Source organism: Triturus cristatus, chromosome 1_2 (genome assembly GCF_964204655.1).
Source record: "Triturus cristatus chromosome 1_2, aTriCri1.1, whole genome shotgun sequence".
NCBI lineage: Eukaryota > Metazoa > Chordata > Amphibia > Caudata > Salamandridae > Triturus > Triturus cristatus.
This window is the reverse complement of record NC_140580.1, coordinates 284,578,152-284,597,961: the sequence shown is the minus strand read 5'-3', so window position 1 is coordinate 284,597,961 and position 19,810 is coordinate 284,578,152. Positions and strand designations below refer to the sequence as shown.

The window sequence follows — 19,810 nt, the reverse complement described above, 5'->3', positions numbered from 1 at the left end:
AATGAGTGACTCACTGTATGTGTTGAAGACAGTATGTGTGCAGGACTGTATGGGTGGATAAGTGTGTGCATGGGTGTGTTAGTGAGTGAATGACTGTCTCAATAGTGTCTCTATGAGTAACTACATATGTTTTAAACTAGTATATGTGACTATTGGTGTATATAAGTGAGTATATGTGAGAGTGAGAGATTGAAAGAGTTCCTGTATGAATAAGTATGTGTTTCTATAAGTGATTGTTAAAAAGACTAAGTATGTGTAAATTTCTGTAGAAGTAAGTGTGGTGGTGTGTGTATAACTGTATATGCAGGCAAACAGATGTTTGATTCTTTATTAGCATGAGTGACTATGTGTGTGAGTAACTTTATGGATGAGTGGCATTGTGTAACAGGATGTATAGGTGTATGAGTACATATGATGAGTGAGTACATGTATGAGTGACTGTATAGGACTGTTGGTGAATGAGTGGATGTGGATGTGGATCTTACAATTACTGAATAGATTGTTGTAACTGGTATTGGTATGTCCATTGTTTTGAAAATTTTAATTTCTATTTTTGAATGTGTGTATCAAAGGTTATATTAGGGGGAGAGGAGGTCTGCCACTCTATCACAAGGATGATGTCATCAGTGATGTCATCAGTGATGTCATCAGTGATGTCACTGACCATGTCATGAGTGATGTAATATGTGACGTCATCAGCAGTGCATTGCGGGCGCGCGAGTTATAGTTAGCTGAACTAACTGTAACGGGGGAATTTCTATGGTTTTGTACGAGTGAAAAGTCCAGCGAACTATAACGCCCCTGAAACCTATGGTTTTTTCAGTGAATTTCTAAGGTTTTTTAAATGGTAATTCCTAGCTATAACGTGCCTGAAACCTATGTTTTTTTCAGTGAATTTCAAAGGTTTTTTTAAATGCTAATTTCTAGCTATGAGATAGGACATGTGAAGAAAGAAGGAAAAACGCACAGAAAGAAAAAAAAGAAATGCAGAAAGAAGCAACAGAAGTCCTCAAAGACAAAGAAAAGTGCAGGAAGACGTATAACGTGCAGAAAGAACAAACAGAAGAGCAGAAACAAGCCTTGTTGCAAAATCATCCTGTACCCTCAACTTTTTCAGACGGATACTGGTGGTAACTGAGTCTGACTAACCAGTCCCAGAGCCAGTGCTATGTTAAAAGACACTCAGAATACAGTGAAAACACCTACATACACTAGGGCACACTATGTGTTGGGGTCCCCCTGTGATTAGCATGACCTCCTCTGTAAGCCTCTAGTATACAATAGGGCAGGGGATTAAAACTACCTCTTAAAACACACCACAGGGCGTGTTTGAACACGTCACCTCATGCCCCGTACCCTCCCTTCCCCGCTGTGTAAACACGCCCTGTAGCCGTTTTAAGTTGGGAGATTAAGTCCCCTTGAATCCTGAGGGTCCCTAGGGTCCAACTAGACCACTAGGTACCTCCAGTAAGCGCCACAGAGCTGCGTTGCAGAGAGGTGTAAAAAGTGGCACGGCCTGCACCACCTCTCTGCAACGCAGAGCAGTGGTGCTTACTGGAAGCACCTGGTGGGCTAGTTGGACCCCAGGGTCCCTCAGGATTGAAAGGGAATTATTTCCCCAACTTAAAAACGCGCCACAGGGCCTGTGGGCGTTCTGAGTTGAGAGATTAAGTCCCCTTGAATCCTAAGGGTCCCTAGGGTCAAACTAGCCCACTAGGTACCTCCAGTAAGCGCCACAGAGCTGCGTTGCATGGAGGTGTAAAAAGGGGCAAGGCCTCAGAACACCTGTCTGCAACGCAGCTCCCTGGCGCATACTGGAGATACCTGTTGGGCTAGTTGGCCCTCAGGGACCCTCAGTATTGAAGGGGAATTAATTCCTCAACTTACAACTGGCCAGGGGGCGCGTTTGCAGAGTGCTGCAAGGAGGGGGCGTGGCCTCCGGCGCGATGTCGGTCTTTTATTTATTTATTTTTAAGAAGGAGGGCTGTGTGGCCCCCTTTCTTTTTCTAATTTATTAGCCCTGTGGACCCCATCCCCCAGGGCCTGCACCCTAATTTTTTTTGTTGAAAAAATTAATTTGGCCCTCCCAAGGCCTTAATCGGCCCCGGGGACCCCAACCCCCAGGTCATGGCAGTTTTTAATTTTTTTTATTCTTTAGGAGGGGGGCTGTGTTGCCCCCCTCCTCAGGCCACTTATGGCCCCGGGGACCCCATCCCCCGGGGCCGGCCTTTGTTTTCTTTTAAATATATTTATAGAAACACCTAGGACATGCTGGACAAACCGTATGTACCTATCACCATGACGATTTGCGTGATATTCATTAAAAGGCGACTATGCATACAATGAATCCACGTAGAATGTATTCACACCGCTAGTGAAGCTCTGGCATGTCTGACACCCTACCGTGCCTAATCCCGGCGCCCCCGCTGGTGGGTACTCTCCAAGTAGACACCCTTGTCGTTTATTTATACAAACATGGGTAGCTATTGACGGGAACATTTAAAACACATGCACACCAAGCCATTCAAAGGGGATTCGACAAAAATTCGACCAAACCATGCAAGAAACCCCCTCACGGTTAATAAAACACACATCCACCGCCGGATGTGTAATACTTTTTATTTTACTCTCTGGAAAGGAGACAAACCTCACTTGAGAGTCACAGCGTGCTCCTGGCTGAGCCCAATGCTGTGTTACACCCACCAGTGCCCGCCGAGTGCCACACACCTCTGTGTTGTATTCCACCAGCTAGTGCGTATGCTATGACACTCTCTAGCCCATGGGCACTGTAACACCACCCCGTGAATATGTCATGCCACACTTGCCTTCGCACGGGTTATATTGCCCCATCTAACGTGCCTTCCTCGATGCCTATGTTATAAAGCACAGCGCTATGCCATACATATTGCAATCTGGGATCCATATCTTTGTCACATGGCATATGCACTGTTACACTACCCAGCACATATTTTATATTACAACTTTAGAGACTACTTAGGTTACACAACACTGCCCTGTGCATATTACACTCCAAGGCGCATATCACATAGCAAGCGCTAGTGCCTGTGCTATCTTGCGCTCTCCAATGAATCTGTCATTGCGCACAATGTATTGCATATTATATTTCACGCCCCGGTTCATCTTATATCACACTTTTTGGTGCATAGTTTATACCATATACTATATCTAGTTTTCATTTTCAATCGTGCTCTCAGGACTATGTTCTATATAACACTGCGTCCACCTACCCTTTTCACGGGCATTACATTTTGCGATGGGGGGGTGGAGGGTCAGGGGATGTTTCTGCCAAGTGAGCCCGGAGTCACAGTCCCAAACGTCCTCTTCTTCCTGAATAAAAGTGAGATTATGCTGCATACTTGTTCATATTTTAAGTGGTTCGCACAGACACACATTTTAAAAAAAATAAAGTTCCTAATACCCACCTTCTATGAACAGTTAGCTTGCTGCCCCATCCACCTCCTCCCTATCCTCTGTTGTCTAAATCCATGGACTAGCCTCCTCCCTCCTGCCATGCATGGTCTGATGTGCTGCCACTGCCCTCCATTTAGCATGATGTACCAGTCCACTCATCCTGCCCTCCATTGCCCCATTCTATGGCCCATCATTGACCTCCTGCTTAGCCTCTGTGCTTTGCTTACTGCCCCTATTCTCCTTCCCCCTGCCCTCCGATGTCTTTGTGCATGCCCCTGCTCCATCCTTTTTGACCACCATGTTCCATGGACCTGCCACTCCTATCTACTCTGAGTGTTCTGTTGAGCTGCCACTCCCCTACCACCTGCCTAGCATTGTCAGATGACTGTAACCTGTCCCTGCCACCTCCACCCTGCCTGTCCAGATGCCATGCCCCTATCCCCTTCCTCCTGTCCTCCATGGTCCATTTTACTGCCACACCCTTCTGCCCTCCTTGGTCTGTTGTACTGCAACTGCTCCTCCTGCCTGCCCCGCGCGGTCTGTTGTGAGGCCCCTTCCCCTGAACTCTCTTGTCTGTGCCCAGGTCCTGACCCTCCCTTCTATCCTCCATGGTCCTTTGTGCATGCCCCTGCACCCTCCTTCTCGCCCATCATAGCCATTGTGCTGCCACTAACCCTCCCGCTTGCCATGCATGGTCTTCTGTGCTGCCATGGCCCTTCACACCTTCCCTGTGTGGTCAGCTAGCTGCTCCTGACCCCCTCCCATCTTCCCTCCATGGTCTGTGGGTATGCCATCATAGTCTCACTGTTGCTCTCCATGGTGTGTCTTGTTTCTAGTGCCCATCCTGCCTGACCTCCATGGTCATCTTGCTGCTCCTGCCCTGCCCCATTGCCCCCAGCCCTTTGTTTCCATGTGCAGACCCCTATTCCCTCCCTTCTGGCTTGTCGGTTCCATTGTAATGCCCCTGATCCGTCCCTCCTGCCCTTTATGGTCTGTTATGCTGCAGCTTTCTCTCCTGTCTGTCCATTATGGTCAGCTAGCTACCATTAACTCTTTCCCCTCTGTTGTCTGTTGTCCATGTGCATGGTCCTGTCCCCTCCCTATTGCTTTCTATGGATTGTTGTGCTGCACTCCCGTCCCGCATGCCCTGTGTGGTGTATTGTGCTGCTGCAAACCCTGATGCCTGCCCTGTAGGGTCAGTTTGGTGCACCTCTCAATGTCCCTCCTGTCCTCTGTTATCCGAGTCCATGTCCCTACCCCAATTCCTCCTGCCTACCATGATCCAATGTACCATACTTGCGAACATTTTGAACTTGGTAAGAGGGAGATTTTGAAATAAAACTGGGGTATTGATTTTCCCCTTTGAGTTACATTGAAAAAGAGAACATTGTCGACAGGAAACAGATCAAGTAAAGCCCATTTGAGCTTAGAAACATTGCACGTTTCCTGGCTGAAACGGGTCTGTTGGCATGTATGGTTGTATGACCACTGCCTCTTCCTTCTGCCCACAATGGTCTATTATATTGCCACAGCCTCTCTTGCCAGTCCTGTATTGTTGGTTTGTTGCCCCTGCCCCCCTTTCCACTGCCCTCCATAGTCTGTTGTGCTGCCACTGCCCTTCCTGCCCTTCCTGCCTGCCTAGTGTGGTCAAATTGTTGCCTCTGCACTCTCCTACCTGCCTTCAATTTTCAGAGTCCGTGCCCCTGGCCTCTGCCTCTCAACAGTATCCCAATGCACAACTAGATTGCTAACATTCTATATTTATTACAAAAGTGTGGAATGCCTGACGTCATCTTGATGTAATCAAAACTGTAATGCCTAGAGCATTTCCTTTAGAAATTACATATATGAGAGGGTCTTATTTGCATCAAAATTATGGTTAGTGCTCTAAAAAACTAAAATGAGGACATATTTTCTGAGTTTTAAAATAGCGACAAAGAACTTTTAAATTATTTGTAATCTTAGTTTTTTTATCCAGTTGACCACTTGATTAAATGTTGCATCCAAGGGGAGAGGGTGTGGTGTTACTTCCAGAGCTGCAGACTTTGCAACTGGGGAACCAGGTTGGAGTTTCTGCTTTAGCTCAACATTCTGTGATTCTGGTCAAATCACTTAATCTCCCCAGGTCTACAACCAAAATGAATTTGATCTTGTGTGATGTAACTAATGTTCATGTAAAGCACTCCAATACCTGACAAGTCTGCACTATATAAAACTGCAAATACACAAAAAATAGGTGTTTTGCACACTTCTGTCATTGCGCTACATTTGGGCTACATCTGGGTGATATTTGGGCTACATTTGGGCTCTTTTGTCTCTGGTGGCCATTTTAGGAGATTTATTTGTTATGAAGTTTCCTAATTTCCTCATTTACTGCAGTCTCCTCAGTAGGAAATACTTTTAGTTTTTTACTTTGATTCCATCAAGAAGGCATTCAGATGTGTCACACATTTTCCATAAATTCTGAATGTTAGCACTCTAGTTGCTCATTAGATCACTGTAGTAAAGCTACTGCTCACCAGGCAAGTCTGCTGCTGGTATTCAAAGTGCATGTTTCAGTCTGCATGTCAGAATGTTTTTATGAAATAAAAGAGGATTTCAGAAGTCAAAATGTGCCCTAGTTTTTCTTTCTGCAGCACTAATCATAATTTATATGGCAAAATGAACCCCCTCATTTTGTTCCTTTGTAAATTAAATGTTTTAAGTGTTACCACTTTATTCCAATCAAGATGGCTTCAGGTGTGCCATACTTTTGTCATAAGTAAGACTGTTAGCGCTCTAGTTGTTCTTTAGAGCACTCTGGGAAGCTGCAGTAGAACACAAAGGAATCAACTGACAGTCTCTGCCCTTGTTGGATGTACATGTTTTACTGAGAATGTCAGACTTCATTCTTACATGACTGAGAAAGATAATGTGAATTTACAGAAAATATGCTCTCAGTTTAGCTTATAGATCACCTTCCAAACCTCTGTGGGAAAAGTATGAGAAAATAGTTTTCTCTCAAACATGGTTCGTGATATCACAGCAGAAAGCTTTTTCACATGGTTAAATCACCTTAGAACACACCACAATTCCTAAAATGAGTATGGTACCATCAACAAATGATTTATAATGTAACTAAAGTCTTAAAACCTTCTATTAACTGCAATGCTTTTTAATGAGGTGCTATCATGTATATTGGTCCCAAGATGGCTGCCAACACTTCTTGGATGAAGTACTGACAGCCAATCAGATCTCACGATGAGATGTGTGGCTAGGCTCCGCCCAGATATGTATGTGATTTTACTTTTGATTTTCTCGGAAACTACTGAACAGATTGACACCATATATGCAAAAGGCACATGCCTGACCTGAGGACTACCTCTTTGCCAAATTTCAAGTAATTCTGTTCAGCCGTTCGGGCTATACCTTGGACTAAAGGTCCCTATGGAAAATTGCATGGGGAAAACGCGTTTTGGGACCCCCCTTTTTTCTCAGCCCCCGCTTGACGAATCCCCCCGAGACTTTCAAGGTAGGAGCGGAGCGGAGCGCCCCACCTATTTTGAAAACTTCGCGAGGATTCGTCAACCGGCTCCAAAGTTATTCCAAATAGAATGTTGCGGATTTCCTATGGAAACACGGTCCTAAATAGAACTATTTTGACATGGTGGCGCCCATTGGGGAAAATATTTTAAGTGGACTGCATTATCCATGGTGCACTGGCGGATACGCCCATTGGGGCTGGACATGTAAACCTTGGTTGCAGCGCGCTTTTTTATGCTGCTATGCTTCCGGTATGCCAGTGAACAAGAGCAGTTTGCTAGAAACGCGTATGGCACGATTACCGGTGGTGGAGTGCTGGTGTAAGAGTTTTGCAATCCCTAAATTAAAAGGTGACAACTCTACGTGTGTGGCTCCTTCTTCTGAGGCAACTCGTTCTTTTCATATCAGCGACTGGCCTGAGCCGCGAAGGAGCCCCACTGCCTATCACAGCAGGTCTGCAGGGTCACGAGTATCTAGACGCCTGCGGAGCATCGAGGCCAATTTGGGGATGTGATATTGCAGAAACTGAAACCGGGCTGTCTTTCAACACCCCACTTGGGTAAGAACTATTTTGACATGGCGGCGCCCATTGGGGAAAATATTTTAAGTGGACTGCATTATCCAGGGTGCACTAGTGGATACGCCCATTGGGGCTGGACATGTAAACCTTGGTTGCAGCGCGCTTTTTTATGCTGCTATGCTTTCGGTATGCCAGTGAACAAGAGCAGTTTGCTTGAAACGCGTATGGCACGATTACTGGTGTTGGAGTGCTGGTGTAAGGCTTTTGCAATCCCTAAATTAAAAGGTGACAACTCGACGTGTGTGGCTCCTTCTTCTGAGGCAACTCGTTCTTTTCATATCAGCGGCTGGCCTGAGCCGCAAAGGAGCCCCACTGCCTATCACAGCAGGTCCGCAGGGTCACGAGTATCTAGACGCCTGCGGAGCATCGAGGCCAATTTGGGGATGTGATATTGCAGAAACTGAAACCGGGCTGTCTTTCAACACCCCACTTGGGTAAGAACTATTTTGACATGGCGGCGCCCATTGGGGAAAATATTTTAAGTAGACTGCATTATCCAGGGTGCACTAGCAGATACGCCCATTGGGGCTGGACATGTAAACCTTGGTTGCAGCGTGCTTTTTTATGCTGCTATGCTTCCGGTATGCCAGTGAACAAGAGCAGTTTGCTCGAAATGCGTATGGCACGATTACCGGTATTGGAGTGCTGGTGTAAGGCTTTTGCAATCCCTAAATTAAAAGGTGACAACTCGACGTGTGTTGCTCCTTCTTCTGAGGCAACTCGTTCTTTTCATATCAGCGGCTGGCCTGAGCCACGAAGGAGCCCCACTGCCTATCACAGCAGGTCCGCAGGGTCACGAGTATCTAGACGCCTGCGGAGCATCGAGGCCAATTTGGGGATGTGATATTGCAGAAACTGAAACCGGGCTGTCTTTCAACACCCCACTTGGGTAAGAACTATTTTGACATGGCGGCGCCCATTGGGGAAAATATTTTAAGTGGACTGCATTATCCAGGGTGCACTAGCGGATACGCCCATTGGGGCTGGACATGTAAACCTTGGTTGCAGTGCGCTTTTTTATGCTGCTATGCTTCCGGTATGCCACTGAACAAGAGCAGTTTGCTCGAAATGCGTATGGCACGATTACCGGTGTTGGAGTGCTGGTGTAAGGCTTTTGCAATCCCTAAATTAAAAGGTGACAACTCGACGTGTGTTGCTCCTTCTTCTGAGGCAACTCGTTCTTTTCATATCAGCGGCTGGCCTGAGCCGCGAAGGAGCCCCATTGCCTATCGCAGCAGGTCCGAAGGGTCACGTGTATCTAGACGCCTGCGGAGCATCGAGGCTAATTTGGGGATGTGATATTGCAGAAACTGAAACCGGGCTGTCTTTCAACACCCCACTTGGGTAAGAACTATTTTGACATGGCGGCGCCCATTGGGGAAAATATTTTAAGTGGACCGCATTATCCAGGGTGCACTAGCGGATACGCCCATTGGGGCTGGACATGTAAACCTTGGTTGCAGCGTGCTTTTTTATGCTGCTATGCTTCCGGTATGCCAGTGAACAAGAGCAGTTTGCTCGAGACGTGTATGGCACGATTACCAGTGTTGGAGTGCTGGTGTAAGGCTCTTGCAATCCCTAAATTAAAAGGTGACAACTCGACGTGTGTGGCTCCTTCTTCTGAGGCAACTCGTTCTTTTCATATCAGCGGCTGGCCTGAGCCGCGAACGAGCCCCACTGCCTATCACAGCAGGTCCGCAGGGTCACGAGTATCTAGACGCCTGCGGAGCATCGAGGCCAATTTGGGGATGTGATATTGCAGAAACTGAAACCGGGCTGTCTTTCAACACCCCACTTGGGTAAGAACTATTTTGACATGGCGGCACCCATTGGGGAACATATTTGAAGTGGACTGCATTATCCAGGGTGCACTAGCGGATATGCCCATTGGGGCTGGACATGTAAACCTTGGTTGCAGCGCGCTTTTTTATGCTGCTATGCTTCCGGTATGCCAGTGAACAAGAGCAGTTTGCTCGAAACGCGTATGGCACGATTACCGGTGTTGGAGTGCTGGTGTAAGGCTTTTGCAATCCCTAAATTAAAAGGTGACAACTCGACGTGTGTTGCTCCTTCTTCTGAGGCAACTCGTTCTTTTCATATCAGCGGCTGGCCTGAGCCGCAAAGGAGCCCCACTGCCTATCACAGCAGGTCCACAGGGTCATGAGTATCTAGACGCCTGCGGAGCATCGAGGCCAATATGGGGATGTGATATTGCAGAAACTGAAACCGGGCTGTCTTTCAACACCCCACTTGGGTAAGAACTATTTTGACATGGCGGCGCTCATTGGGGAAAATATTTTAAGTGGACTGCATTATCCAGGGTGCACTAGCAGATACGCCCATTGGGGCTGGACATGTAAACCTTGGTTGCAGCGCGCTTTTTTATGCTGCTATGCTTCCGGTATGCCAGTGAACAAGAGCAGTTTGCTCGAAATGCGTATGGCACGATTACCGGTATTGGAGTGCTGGTGTAAGGCTTTTGCAATCCCTAAATTAAAAGGTGACAACTCGACGTGTGTTGCTCCTTCTTCTGAGGCAACTCGTTCTTTTCATATCAGCGGCTGGCCTGAGCCGCGAAGGAGCCCCACTGCCTATCACAGCAGGTCCGCAGGGTCATGAGTATCTAGACGCCTGCGGAGCATCGAGGCCAATTTGGGGATGTGATATTGCAGAAACTGAAACCGGGCTGTCTTTCAACACCCCACTTGGGTAAGAACTATTTTGACATGGCGGCGCCCATTGGGGAAAATATTTTAAGTGGACTGCATTATCCAGGGTGCACTAGCGGATACGCCCATTGGGGCTGGACGTGTAAACCTTGGTTGCAGAGCGCTTTTTTATGCTGCTATGCTTCCGGTATGCCAGTGAACAAGAGCAGTTGCTTGAAACTCGTATGGCACGATTACCGGTGTTGGAGTGCTGGTGTAATGCTTTTGCAATCCCTAAATTAAAAGGTGACAACTCGACGTGTGTGGCTCCTTCTTCTGAGGCAATTCGTTCTTTACATATATAGATATATATATATATATCTATATAGATATATATATATAGATATATATACATAGATATATATTGAAATCACTGAAAAAAATCAAAGGTTCAAGCAATGTTATAGTTAGGTGAATTTGTCAGTGACAGCATTAACTTTTTTAACAAAAAAAAAATCCAAATATTGATCAGTTATAGATAGCAGCGCTAACTATAAATTGCGATTCCGCATTCTACTGCTTATAACATCACATATGACATCACTCATGACATGTTCTATGACATCATTTATGACATCTCAAATTAACTCATTAAAGACTCTACCCCATCCCCCGGTGCCCGGCACTGGTAAAGGGGGGTGCCTTGGTGCCCACCCAGGGCACCGACAATGATCTTTTTGGAGCCTGCGGGTGGATCCCCCAGTCCCCAGCCAGCTCCCCACATCCATGGGAGCTGGCATTTCTCCTGCCCAAAGGTCACTAATATTTCTCCTCCCTGTGGGCAGGACCAATATTTAGATCTGTTTCCATGCCCGCATCACTGTGGGCAAGGAAATAGATCTAAAGTCAGCTCCAAGTAGGTGAGAGCATTTTTAAATCTCCCATCCACTGCTAGCCTACTTTTTGGTCTTTTTCCTGCTTGGCATGAGATTTAAAAATGCTCTACCAAGCGATAACAAACACAGGATTCCCTGCCCACAGTGGCGCAGGCAGCGAAACCGCTATGCTCCGTGGTTGGGCTCTCGAAGATATAGCCTATGTGCTGGCCCCAGGGTCGGGGTCCTCCGCAAAGCTCTCTGAGACTCTGGCGGGCCCAACTACTAAAATATACAATTATTTTTTACCCTTAATTTCTCAAAAACACTGAACGGATTCACACCAGTTCACAAAAAGTGCAATTTGTTGACCAAGATCTAGCTTCCTACTGAATCTGGTGTAATTCTATTCAGCAGTTTTTGCTGTAGCTCGTCTTAATGAAGTCTATGGAAAATGCATGGGTATTTTGTATTTGGGAACCCCCTTTTTCTCTGCCCTGCTTGACCGATCACCCAGCAATTTTTCATGCACCTGCTAGTCAAAAAGTAGCACCTTTTTTTGGAACGTTTCTTGAAGATTCGTCAAAGGGTGCCAAAGTTATTAGCTACACACAAAATGCTTTTACTGTGCAAAAGCGATCCTAATTATAACTACCTAAATATATATATATATATATATATATATATATATATATATATATATATATATATATATATATATATATATATATATATATATATATAGGGAGAGAGAGAGAGAGAGAGAGATTTGCACATTTACATCTACGAAGCCTCGAGGAGGGATTCCTGAAATTCATGAAGAGGTTGAGGAAGCAATAAACCTACCTGGGACAGCATTTATAACCACCTTCTTTCAAACATGTGCATTTATCGCAACCATCGATCCAGTTCGAACCCGGGCGATACTCAGTGCCTCGATACTTACAGGCTGCATTGAAAATATTAAAATAGAAATAACATTTATGAGTGAAGTTGCCCAATGAAATATACAGATCATTTTTGTGATGGCATGTGCTGAGCTGACCAACGTGCTGTGCAAATCTAATTTAGAGTATGTGGCACACTGAAACAAAATCCATTAATGGAAATAACATTTAAAGCATTTAAAACCTAAACGGTGATGCCGTTAATTAAAACCTAGTAGTAAATCTTAGCATATTTTACTTACATAAACGCTTTTCTATCCATATTTTTCTATGCTTTTTCTGTGTTGTGTAATTATGTATATTTTTAAGTTAATATTAATAATCGAGAGATTTACTCTTAATTACCTGAGCTGGCATAATTAAAGATTTTTCAGTAACTTCACATCACAAGAGTATCTGGAAATTACCATAATTACACCGATTACTCTGGCATAATTTAAATTTTGATAAACAGTATTGGTATGCAGTTCCTATTGAAAAGGAGACAGGTTGTAAATGAGAAATGGAAGATACTAAAACACTGGAGAGTAATCTCCTTATTGGAAAAAGGCCCTCACACACCCAACAAGTAGGTGTCTTGCTTCATCATCGGGTCTGCTCCTACTCGGGCCGGCGCTGCAATGCCCGATCAGGCACCCGTGATGGGGCCTACTTCACAGAGATCTTTATTCCTCAGGCCGATGGGTGATGTGCAAGTAAGGGTCCTAGTGTTGTGTAGGTGAACGTGAAGTGTGACGTGAAATTTAAAATAGGGAAAGATAGTCCAATCAAAACAATTTTAATGAGGTTGGCTACTCCCCTAATTAAAAAGAAAAAGATGCGCGTATATTCACTCAATGTTGTGAGGTTCTACGCTTATAAATGAGGTCGACATGTTTCTTGCCTTTGTATCAAGTAGATGGCAATTCCTCAGGACCTTATGGAGTACTACCTACACTTTTTGGTAGTGGTCACCTAACAGTAAACAGTGAGAAGTTGCCACCATTACAGCACCCTAAAAAGTGGTGGTACCTGTAGTTTCAAAATAAAAAGTATCAACCCTATTTGGGTCAATTGTGGGCCATACCAGTACCAGCCGTTGTAGACACTGAATTCTAGTGTCGGTTCCCCAGGAGGAAATACGGCGTTGATCCTACCCTTAAAACGGCCGGTCCGAGTACATTTTGCCCAGGCCTACTTCAAATGAAACATTAGTTGTGATTTTTTGTATTTTTTGTCTGCATATTTGCAGTTTTCCCCTGGTTCTTCCACGGGAAAATTAATGTTTTTATAATACCAATGTAGAGCATTATTCAAGTGAGTTTTGAGAACCTTTACATTATTCACAATGTTAAAAAAAAATAGAAACTCCGAAAAACAATCAACACGTATACAAAAACAAAGATTTCTACATTTTTTTCAAATAGTAAATGAAAAACCGACAAATACATGTTTGGAAATGCTTCGATACTAAGTTATTCATTGTATCACTGTTATGCTTACTTCACGTTCTTAATGCTGTTTCAAATACATTGTCCTGTGCAACCGGTTAGTTTATATATTTCTGAAGCTGTGAGCTGCAGATTCTATAGTATTAGTACAGAATAACCATGTAAAATCAGATTTTGATGTTCAAATCCATGCTTTCGCTGCAATTTCTGAAGGTAATAAACTAAATCTCCCCGGTAAATAAAAAGTAAAGGCTGAGCAAGTAATACCACTGCCCACACGGCAGTTTTTTTTGTTTTTCATTTACGCCCAGGAATATGAGGTGTAAAAAGTAGCCCCATCAGTTTTTTCCAAAGACCACAACATGTAAAAGACACCTCTGATAATTATTGGTAAATTAGTTAGACGACTTTTTATATTGCCATTGCAGCTTCTGAAAATACTGGAGATGTTTTCATAATGGTGTTATATTATATAATTTCCATATTTTTACACTTCAAAGCACATTCCAAATCTGATTCTAAATCTAAACCGAAATACAACGAAATTATTTTATTGTTTTTTGCTCCTTCCTCATTTCACCAGAGGCCTACTTTGTGGGTTTTGTCTCGTTGATTCATTGTTTTTTAAGAAGAGTTTATATTTTTTTACAAAAATCCTTTAAAATAAGTCTGTATTATGCGGTTTATTTCATTACTATCCAGTTATATATTTTGATTTTTGGTGCTCACCATTTGTTCCCTTATCTACATTTTACATTTTCACATTCACTACTATTGTTAAGGCTCTAATAATATTTTGCTATAGCGCCTGTCTATACTGTGTTTACTATTTTCTTTCAATTAAAGTATTTACACCTTAAAAAAAGAAGAGTTTATGGGTTGTAAGAATATATGGTTTTATGATGAAATTAAAGTATTATTGGGTTTGAGGTGTAGATAAATGCTTATGCTTACAGGACTGTAAGATGTAACAAGGGGGATAGTAATACTTTGCCGGGTGCGAGGATGGAGTATTTACGTGCTTATATGGGAATACTAAGATGGCAACGGGACACCGCCTATCATGCCAGATGTCCAGAAATCCTAAATAACCCCCAATATCTTTCTGTATTAGTGGTAATGATAAAATCTGTAAAGAAGCGCATCATGCAGAAGGGAATGAATTACAGGAGTCCAGTGAGACTGTTACTCGTATCACACCGCCTCCATATTACTGATGGGCTTAATCCCATGCAGGCACCAATTCAGCATGCCCCACTAGCACTAAGCAGATCACCACTAATGAACAGCCAGAGTTTGGGTCTTCCACCTAAAACTCCTCCAATTCAACATTTCCTATAAAGCGATCAGACAAAAAGATACAGCAATACTAGCTCATCGCATCATACTTAGACAAGAGGGATTACTTTTACTTAGGACACAACCCCAAAACTAATGTGCAGAAACCAAATTGTACAGAAATAGTCAGGATATTACTCTACCAATGGGCATAGCATCGGTGGGGTTGGGGTGTGACACCCCCCTAAATAAATGTATTCTTGGCTTGAGAGTTGGGTCAGGGGGGCCTGGGTTGGGTCTTCTATGCTTTTATTGGTTTTTCTCGTTGTCCTCGATTGACTAAAAGGTTTTAACTTGTTATTTTTTTTAATACAGGAACTTAGAGGTCCACCTAATGAAAATAAGCATTGAACCTGTTCCTCGTGGAAACAGTATATCCCAAACTTGTGTCATCCCTCCACCCTGCAGCATACTGTTTTTTAGTTAGGAAATTAGCGATCCCCCTGCCTGAATCTCACTGTCTAATATATGTCCTTGACTCCAACTTCAATCAAAAGAGCACATCTCACCTTTCTTAAGTGTCCTTCATGACCAAAATAGCCCGGAGAACATCCATTACAGCATCCCACAAGTGCACTCCATAGAAAAGGTCTACAATTGCTCCAAAATAAACTGTTTAAATAGCTATCTAGATGTACACTACAATCATCTTAAACCTTAAGCTGATCAAAATTCCCAGGTTCTGTCATATCTCATGGAACTCCCTACCCTCCAACATCCAGAAGTTATATAAGAGGCAAGACTTCAGAAAATGTCTGAAAGCATGGCTCTTTCCAACAAATCATGAAGGCAAAATGATACTGCAACATTAGTTAGAAGATATGGACTGGTAGGCAATAAATTCACCACCAGGTTTGAACCTGACCCGCCTATATTGACATCAGCGTAGGAACTTGCACAAACATCCACAAATATACATGCTTTGACTGCCTCGCTGGCCCCTACCCTGGCATTGGCAACAGAACCATCAATAGCACTGACTTTCACCTCTGTTAGTGCTTGCTCTGGCCCAGGTAGTGGCACGTGCATTTCGACTAGTCCTTGACCAGGATCTGCCATCAGCAACACTGGCACCTGGACAGGCATAGGCACCTGCATTAAAGCATGCACTAGCTCCTCGATTCACATGGAAGCCACCTAGACATCAGCCCTAACACTGGCACCTTCACAGACTGTCAATCACATGACTCTACCTCCAATTATACTTCAGACTAAATTAAGGAAACATTTCAAAACCCACCTATTCTCAGTCTTCCTGCGTCCTATGGGGTACCCCTTATCTCCTACACCTTGCTCCAATGTGAAGCTGTATTTATCATTTTGCCTCTGATTATATGTTTTTATTGTCCTGGTTTCCTCATGGAAACATCTCTACAGGTATCTGCATCCTCACATGTTGGCTGCATACCCTTTTTCCACAGACAGCACTCAGCTGACCCCAGGTGGTAGGTTTAAACTTTATAAATACCCTAAATAAAATCAATACTAAATTAATAAAATCACGCCACACCTGCATTTGCACAGGTATCTGCATAAGCAGTGCACTAACACTCACACTGATACAGTCCCTTCATGGGCACAGACACTACAGCAAATCATATTGATTCTTACAAGAAGAAATGCAAATGGATAAAAGAAAACACTGAGACAGGAAGGCATGGCCACAAGGAGGAGATGCAGAAACTGGGCTGGGTGACATAGAGTTTGGGACACAGAGACCATGACATATAGATGCAGGTACTGGGGCAAGGAGACAGGGTCAAAGTGACAAGGAGACAGGCTGTGGTGCAGGGAAATACCAACGCTAGGATGGACAGGTATGGAAACTCAGATAACAGACAAGAAATGCAGACACCAGATCAGGGACAAGTGATCTCTAGAATACAGAGAAACAGTCACCGGGACACATAAATATGGACCCTGGGACAGGAAGTCAATATGGAAGATATGGGGCCTGGTGTGTCATTATTTCTGATGGATACTTCTACATGCAGATTTTTGACCTTTGTAATATCCCAGGTGTAAGATTGGATCTGCAAACTGTGCAATAGCTCTGCACACCGGTAAGTCCCATCCACTTCTTCTGCTGAAGCTCTATTAGAAATTTTAAGTGATCCAGTCCCTTGTACAAGCTTCCAAAATGGGCTACCCTTATATCTGGTTTTATCACTGGTTCTAGGTGATTGACAGTTCATGAGTTAACTGCTACTAATTTCCAAAAGGCCTTTTGATCACCCTTTTCTAGAGCTTCTGTAATTACCATCCATTGTTCCGCTTCCCACTCCTCTTTAGCTCTTGATGGGCCAATCTTGTACCTATTCCTCACATTGAAAATTGCTAATCTGTTGCCCTTTTTTATGGGTCCTAAAAGATTGTGGTTCTCTAAGCAGCAGTTTTTTGTATACCAAGAGGGGAGGAGGTTTAGACAAGTACCTATTCTCTGCTCCTTCACAAAGCATTGTTTTAATAAGTCCATTAAGTCACAGCGGATGCTAGCAAAATTAATATTCTGGATGTTCAAGAGAGCAAACTGAGAGAATTTTTGCACAAATAGATCATATAGATGTGCAAAGTCCTCAGTGTTTGCTGCAAATGCTGCCTATTTTACGTTTCTTAGATTATTAGTTGTTACTAGCGGATCCTTTATTATGACAGGAGCCAATTTTGCATCTGTAAAAAGGCCCATAAAAAAAGTAACACTTAATACCTGATGGTTTCTATCAGATCTTGGAATTACCTTCATGCCATATAGATCAGGCCATATGTCGCTATCCAAAAATATGTAATCTATTCTTGAGGTACTTAAACCTCTTTTAAAATTTGGGCAAGATGGACAATCAGATTGCGTATTACCATTTACAATTTTCAGGCCATGATCTATAATTAGGTCTACAAGCTGAACTCCCATCTTTAATGTTTTTTTTACTAGCATACAATCCTGCTCTAGGTGTTTTTGTTACTACCAGGGAATTAACATTTGGTGCATTACAATGAGGGACAGAAGGTATTCATGTGTTACAGTCCCCTGCTACAAGATTTATGGCTCTCAGATTAAACTGCCCCATCACCGCGTCTATTTTATCCACTATGGGTGATTGAATATTTAAACTGATCTAATGTACATATTCACTAGGGCTATGTATTTAAGGCCTGTTGAAGTAGCAATTTTTATTTCAGGGCTAACAAATTTCCTGAGTTAGATGGGACTGGTCTCACCACTGGGAACAGATCTAAGCTTAACCATATCAAGAGTCCACCTGAAGGACGACCTGCTGAGGAAATGATTGCATTTTCACTAAATGTCAGGAAACAAGATCTATGTATGGGTTAATAGCCCATGTCTCCTGAAGGAATATAATGTGGTGCCTATCAATAAACGATCCCCACTCTGGATCTGAGAGTTTTGATTTAACTCCTGCAACATTCCAGTATAGCATATTTATGCAGTCGCCCTTCATTTAATCTGGCCCTCGGTGTCGATACAATTTTTGCAAGGATGAATCCCCTTATATCAATAGGTTTACTTCAGGGTTTAAGGGTCCTCTACTTTCAGGCCTTACAATAAGATTTGTGTCAGAGAATAAGTTATGCGATGTCCCTTTGACTAAAGGAGAGAAGTGTCTATTCCTTTTATAAGGGGATTGAAAGTCACACTCCACCTTGTTACCTATAAATCAATCAATATCTGATATGTCTATTAGGTGGTAATGCTCCCCAGTTTTGCACTGATCGGTACATATCATGTTTCTTGTCCCTTTGCACTTGTTTGGTCTACTATATACCCCGTAGGAGTCAACTTTAGCCTTATCTGTAAAGTGCTACTGGATCTAAAGCGCAGTTCAAGTGTATTTAATCCTTCTGCAAGAGCCTTGTTTCTGAAGATCACACCTATATAATCCATCTGCAAATTCTTAGAAGCAAATCGTTCGATGTTGACTACATCCTCCCTTATTATTGATCTACATCCCCCTTATCCAATGGATCGACTTGTTTACCAGTCCCTAGTGAGTTTCCTGAGAGTCTTTCTAAATTCTAGGTATGTTAATCATGTAGATATCAAATGGTTTGTCTGTATTGTTATTAGAGTTAGCCTTTCTTTTACCTTCCTTACAATTTCGTATGAAGGTGTCATTAGGTCTGCTTGTCTTATCCAACATTAAGGTCTTTGCATTTATTGGATTATATAGAGGAGCTTGGGCCTGCCTGGAAATATCATGTACTGGTATCTTTTTCCGTCCTTTTTCCCCCAAATACTCTTTATTTACATATTTACCTTGATCTATTTATGAATTACAAATTGCAGTATTATTGGTTGAGCTGAAGATGACCCTATATTGCCACCTTCCCTTAGTTGGATTGTCTCCTTAACTAAAGCAGAGAGACTATCCAGCTTGTCATTTAATACTCTGGCCAGTCTTCCCATGCAATCCCTTAGGCTTATTATGTCACCCCTTATCACGTTCAGTTGTACATCTAGGCTTATAGTACCTTTAACTTCATTATTCTTTGTGTTGTCATCCCCCTTGGTTACACAAGAGTGGATATCCTCTAGGTTCTCCAAAACTACATATTGGTTAGAACACTCCACATTAATTACTGTTATGTCCTCTTCAGGGACTATATCATTTAATGACTCCTGATGGACATACACTGTGTGGAGTGGCGATCTTCCAGTATGAGTACAATGTCTTCTAGGGGTTTATCAAAATAGGTTGCAGTGCTCTGCTGTGTTTTTGCATTCTTCCTAACTAATCTTTTTCTCCTTCCTTGCTGGTTTGTCCCCTTAACCTTGGCTTGCGGGGCTAGTAATCCCTCGGCTTCCTCAATAGGCTCATCGATTTCGCCCAGGGTATATTTTTCAGCTGCATTTTTACTTGCGCTCCTTGCTCCAGCGATTTTATCTAATGCCTTCCTCTTAACCATAGCTAATGAGATTGGTCCTGTTACAAAATAAGCAAATTTAACACTTCAATATCTATACTGCTAGAGGAAACACTACACACAATGTGGCCCTTACTACTGGTAGTCCTACCTCTCA

The 19,810-nt window shown here is 43.3% G+C and overlaps 2 long non-coding RNA genes across 2 annotated transcripts in view; one reads left to right on the top strand and one right to left on the bottom strand.

Annotated features, from left to right (window-relative positions):
* LOC146867176 (uncharacterized) overlaps positions 1 to 19,810 on the top strand; it is a 288,609-nt gene that overhangs the window by 192,905 nt on the left and 75,894 nt on the right. The gene's annotated exons all lie outside the window — the stretch shown is intronic.
* Positions 1 to 19,810, bottom strand: part of LOC146867177 (uncharacterized) — an 82,106-nt gene that overhangs the window by 34,808 nt on the left and 27,488 nt on the right. Inside the window, exon 3 of the long non-coding RNA XR_014961095.1 lies at positions 11,904 to 12,006. This is a non-coding gene — a long non-coding RNA (uncharacterized LOC146867177). The remainder of the gene's footprint in view (positions 1 to 11,903; positions 12,007 to 19,810) is intronic.